The sequence below is a fragment of the Callospermophilus lateralis genome, chromosome 14, assembly GCF_048772815.1.
Source record: "Callospermophilus lateralis isolate mCalLat2 chromosome 14, mCalLat2.hap1, whole genome shotgun sequence".
NCBI lineage: Eukaryota > Metazoa > Chordata > Mammalia > Rodentia > Sciuridae > Callospermophilus > Callospermophilus lateralis.
In genome coordinates, this window is record NC_135318.1 from 42,912,252 (window position 1) to 42,918,358 (window position 6,107).

Genomic DNA, 6,107 nt, shown 5'->3' on the forward strand with positions numbered 1-6,107 from the left:
GTCTTTCTGAACAAGGACAGAAAAGTGGGCATATGAGACTGGGGTTAGTTCAATGGTAGAGTGTCTGCTTAGATTGTCTGCTTAGCATGCACAGACCTTGGTTCAATACCTAGCATGGGGGGGGCGGGGGTGGGAAGCCAGGCACAATGGCACACACCTGTAATCCCAACAGCTGGGGAGGCTGAGGCAGGAGGATTGCAAGTTCTAGACCAACCTCAGCAACTTAGGCCCTAAACAACTTTGCAAGACCCTGCCTCAAAAATCAAAAATAAAAAGGGCTAAGGAGGGCTGGGATTGTGGATCAGTGGTAGAGCGCTCCCCTAGCACGGGCAGGACCCGGGTTGGATCCTCAACACCACATAAAAGTAAAGGCATTGTGTTGTGTTCATCTATACCTAAAAAATATTTTTTTTAAAAATTAACTATTTTAGGATTATTTGTAGATTTTAGTAGGAAGCAGAATACAGAAAGCATGCACTTTTTTAATTTTTTTTTTTTTTTTTTTTTTTTTTTTGTAGATGGACAGAATGCCAGAATGCCTTTATTTTGTTTATTTTTATGTGGTGTTGAGGATCGAACCCAGTGCCTCACACATGCTGGGTAAGCACTTTTGTCACTAAGCTACAGCCCCCGCTGAGCATGCACTTTAAATTCAGACCTATACATAGATTCTCTTTTTAACTTACTGTGTATGAGCTATGATAAAACAACTGCACACAGCATAGAACAAACATTTGATGTCACCAGAATGTCTGGTTTTTTTTTTTTTTTCCCTCCAACATCAGCAGGTATCCAATAATTCCATTCAATTCTAGCTCTACTAGGACTTCACATCAAATCTCACAAGTAAAAGGGCTTTTCCCCCCCAAGACTATCACGACTTCAGATTCCAGTTGCAAGTCTGTGCCTCCAGTACTTTTGACCAACCAGCCATGTCAGGTTCCCAGGACCCCTCCTTGGGCTCAAAAAACCACTAGAATGGTGCACAGAACTTACTTAGTTTACCAGTTTGTCCTAAAGGATACTACTCTGATCAGCCAGACAGAAGAGACATAAAACAAGGAATGGGGTTGAGAAGAACATAGAGCTTCCATGCCCTTGTTAGGTATGGCACCCTCCCAGAACCAAGCAAGGTGGTCCACAGCTTCAATCCTAGTGGCTCAGAATTCTCAGGGGGATTAAGAGTCTAAAAGCCAGCCTCATCGAGGGTGAGGCACTCAGCAACTTGGTGAGACCTGTCTCTAAAAAATATCAAAAAGGGCTGGGGATGTGGCTGCTGGAGTGCCCTTGAGTTCAAGTTCCAGTACAAAAAAAAAAAAGAACCTCTATATGTTCAATAATATGGGAGCTTATTAAACCTCAAGAGTGAGATGGATATATTGCTCAGAAGGAATGCACCATGTGCAAGGCCCAAGGTTCAAACCCAAGCACCACAAAAAACAGGATCTCAAAGAGTTCAAATGTTTATAGAACTGAGTCTCTAGACTCTCCCCTACCCCCTGATGAACAGTAACATCCAGAGGCTAAGAGTCTCACTCTAAGTCACCTCATTAGCATATAAACTCTAGTTTAAGCCCAGGGAGCTCACTGTGAATAACAAGAGTTTTTGTTTTGTTTTGTTTTGTTTTTTTTGTTTTTGTTTTTGTTTTTGTTTTTGTTTTTTGGTATCAGGAATTGAACTCAGGTGCGCTTAACTACTGAGTCACATCCTTAGCCCTTTTTATTTCAAGAGAGGGTCTTGCTAAGTTGCTTGGGGCCTTGCTAAATTGCTGAGGCTCGTTTCCAACTTGTGATCCTCCTGCCTCAGCTTCCTCAACAGCTGGGCTTACAGCATGCACTGCCACTACACCCAACTAACAAAAGATACTCATATCACTCAGGAAATTACTAGGGTTTTAAGAGCTCTGGGACAAAGAACAAATATGTTTCTTATAACAACTATGTAAGCCTGGACAGATCAGTGGAGCCTCTTCAGGCTTCAATACATCTTTTATAGAGAGAATACTTATTTCTTAAGGTGATTGTATTACCTAGAACCTCAAAGAATAAATAAAGTGGTATCAGTTACTAACTTTATGAAAAAGCCTAGCCTACTACTTCCTAATAAGGATTAACTTCCTTCTTAATACTGCCCTTGTCTCCCATAACACAATAATATCGAAGACCAAAGCTACTAAGTTGGTCAGTTTTCCAACTGTATCTCAATCAACTTAAAAAGGGGATTGGGGTTTTGTGTTTTTTTGTTTGTTTGTTTTTACTCACAGATTTGAAGGTTGCATCCCTGGACAGATGACCTGTCGATGTGAAGAGGCAGCACATCACATCATCTCGGGGGACATCAAGTGGCAGAAACAGCTTATTATCAATGAATTAAAACAATATAATTGTCCTCACATTTAGACTATAAAAAGGAGGTAATTAGAATTATGAAAGTTCAGTGCCAGAAAGCAATTTGAGAATATTTAGACCAAACTCTTGGGTTCTCTAGAGGAACAGAACCAACAGGAGGTATGATTATAAAAAGGGGATTTATTAGATTGGCTTACACAACCGGAAGCTGGATAGTCCACAATGCAGGCTGGAGAGCTGGAGGAACCAGTAGCAGTGCAGTTCAAGAGGCTGAAGCCTCAGAACAAGAGAGATTAATGATGATTCCCCAGTCCGAGTACAAAAGCTCTGGAAACTCCCTGGAGAATCACTGGCAGAGTCCTAGTTGGAAGATTGAAGGAGCTCCTCAGGTGATCACAGCAGCAATCAAGAACCCCCACGACAAGAAAGGAGCTTGCATCTGCTTCTGCTTCCCTGTTCTTCCAACTTTTATTCCATACAAGTCTCCAGCCTATTGCAGGGTGCTGACCGTGCTTAGGGAGTATCTCCATTTCAGTTGGCTATTCCACATGCCAATCATTCCCAGACACAGCCCCCTGGCCACATTCAGAAGCCTTTAATCTTCTGCATCTCTTAATCCAATCAAGTTGAGGATTCAAATTGACCATTACTGTGTGTGTGTGTGTGTGTGTACACTCACACACATGTATACACACACATACATACACACACATACTGTATTGGAATAGCTTACCAAGAAAGATGCTTTAAAATAGGAGTCATTAATTCAAAATAATAAAGGTTTTTTGAGAGTCAACCTTCTCATTGTCTCTCTCCAGGTGAAGTCTGTTAAAGTGGTTGATCTACCAAATCAGACTCTTTAGAAGACTAAAAGACTTTTCTTTTAGCTTTATCTGCTCTTCCTCAAAATGCCAGTAGGTGGGGCTGATAGCCTAGCCATAGTCTGTATTCTTGATGAAAGGAATGTTGGCAACAAATTCTCTCAAACCAGAATAGTGCGCCTGTGTACGGTCCCTGGTGAAATAACCTTCGCATTTAATCAGATACACAGACCTGGCCTCATTTATGACCACATTTAAACTATCTAGTACTTCATAAGGCTCAATTATTGACCCAGTAGGTCCAAAACACTAGCATAAAAAGACTTAAGCCTTTTTTCTTTACCACAAAATCAAGGCCCAAATCTTGAATTGTTAGTATTTGCAACTGGAGCTTCAAATTAAAATGAATACTAGCCACCTAAATCTGACTTTCAACTTTATTTCTAGAATATTCCTAGTTTCTTATATTTTCATTTAAATGTAAAAATAGAATTATCTTTCATATGCATGGATTTGGGGGTTTTTTGTTGTTGGTGGTGGTACTGGGGATTGAACCCAAGGGTGCATAACCACTGAGACACATCCCCAGCCCTTTTTCTTTTTTTATTTTAAGACAGGATCTCACTAAATTGCTTAGGGGCTCAACAAGTTAGGATGTTGTAGATTACAATGAGCTATTGAGGTAAAAGTTTTCAAAATATGTTGCCATGGTGACCTGGCTTAAGAGAAAATTCGTTTCTCCACTTCTTTTCTTTACTTGTTTGGCAGGCATAGTAGAGCAGCCATCAACCACTATACCAGAAGGGGATGCTTTATCTCATGCCAAATAGTCTCAAAAGCAGGTTGTTTAAGCAGGCAAGATGATCCAGTAGGTTGTGAGAAGAAAATATTAGAAATTTTCATTTTCCATCTGTTAAAGAAGAATTAAGCCACAGTATCACATAGTAATGTGGTCTGATGCTGTCATTCATGAGTCAGAAACACAAAATTGTCTGAGGAGGGCATTACATATATAGAAGAAAAGAGTTGGTGGGGATACCTTCCTTTATCTTTCACTTTCACCAAATTACAGCATTGTAGGTTAATTAATGTCCCTGTCACATTCCAGAAACATGGAATTGTCACTTTATATATTAGCATTAAGAATACATTATCAGGTATACACAAATCTGAATTCTGGTATAGAGGTTAAAGGTTATTCTCACCAACCATGGCTCCAATCACTGAGGTCTTAGTATCTCACAGTGCTTTTTCACGTTGATGGGGAAAAAAGAATATATTTATGGTTAGCTCTTGGAAGAATCTATAGTTTGAAGACGACTAGAACTCCACTCTTTAACATTTAGAGAAAATGAAGGTAAGTCTGACAGTCTCAAAATTTAAAAAACAGAAACAAGATCAAATTATTAATAAATGAAATATAAGACTTTCGTGTCCTGCATCCACACTTATTTGTAAATTGTAAAGCATTTTAGTATGTTTTACATCTGATGCAAAAAATGTCCACCCAAAGCAAGTAAATCAGACAGAATTTTCTGGAGATGATAACCAAAGATATTTGTAAGAGTGTAAAATATTGTTAAATCTCACAACTAATCATGTACTATATATTTCAAATCTGTTAAACTTCTTTCTAGTACCTTTCAATTTAATAAAGTATGCTTTGCCTTGAATTTAAGAAATATTATATAGCTTCCTATTCTTAAAATAGTTTTTATTGAGTAAATACATAATATTAAAAGTCAAACTTTTTAAAAGTCCAACAATTTAGTGTTTGAAAACCCAGCAAGTTGAACCTACTCTCTGAAATCACTCAGTAATAAAGCCCAAAACAGTGAACTTGCTGCTAGGTAAGCACTGTACCGCTGAGCTAAACCCAGAGGTCATTATTTCCTGACTTTCAGGAAGACAGGCGACTTCCAGAATGTGCTTTTATAATAACAAAAATGACAGCTATCACATACTGAACATCAATTAAGTACCAGGCACTAGGCTAACCACCATATAGCCTACAATGACAATCTTATGAGGTACACTTATGTCTTTAACCACAGAGAAGCAAAATGAGACTCAGGGTTAAGCTAACTACAAGTGGCTGAACTAACACTTTTCTTCATTCAGATTCCAGAGTCTATATTCATAAACTTATGCTACAATGCTTTCTATTTATAGAAACATCTCCTGCCCCAGGAACCACTCTGTTATCACCTCCCACCTGAGAGAACACACAGACAAGCTCAGCAACAGGGCCTGTAAAATGAGGGAAATTAATTTTGTCCTGGCAAGAGAAATACATATATATATATATATATATATATATGGAGAGAGAGAGAGAGAGAGAGAGAGAGAGAGAGTCATTTTTCTCCAGTATGTTATTTTTATGAAATACCACTTTTTGGGGGGTTGGTAAGGGAGAGGTAACTGGAATTGAGCACAGGGGTGCTTTACCACTGAGCCACAACCCCAGAACTTTTTATTTTGAGACAAGTTATCGCTAAGTTGATGGCATCAAACTTGAGATTCTCCTGTCTCAGCCTCCTGAGTCACTGGGTTTATAGGTGGGTGCCACTACACCTGAAGATTAACACTTTTGGGGGCCTGTGTTTGGTAGTTTGAGGGGGGAAAATTTCCTGCATTTTTACAATGACTCAGAAAAGAAAAGGAATAGAATTTTTTATCAATTTGTTTTGTCTTCATGTAATTTTTTCCCTGTCTTACAGCCATATTCTTGGGGTTCCATATACCCATGTATATGTGTGTGTATGTGGCTTCAGATGGACCTAGGGCCTCACATACTGGGCAAGCCCTCTACCACCGAGCTACATTCAACCTTTGTAGTTGCCTACCAAAAGAGTACAGTGGATGTATTCTTTCCTCTGTTGTATTTTCCCTACTCTATGAACTGAAAATACTCCAATTCAGAGGTACTCCGAACTC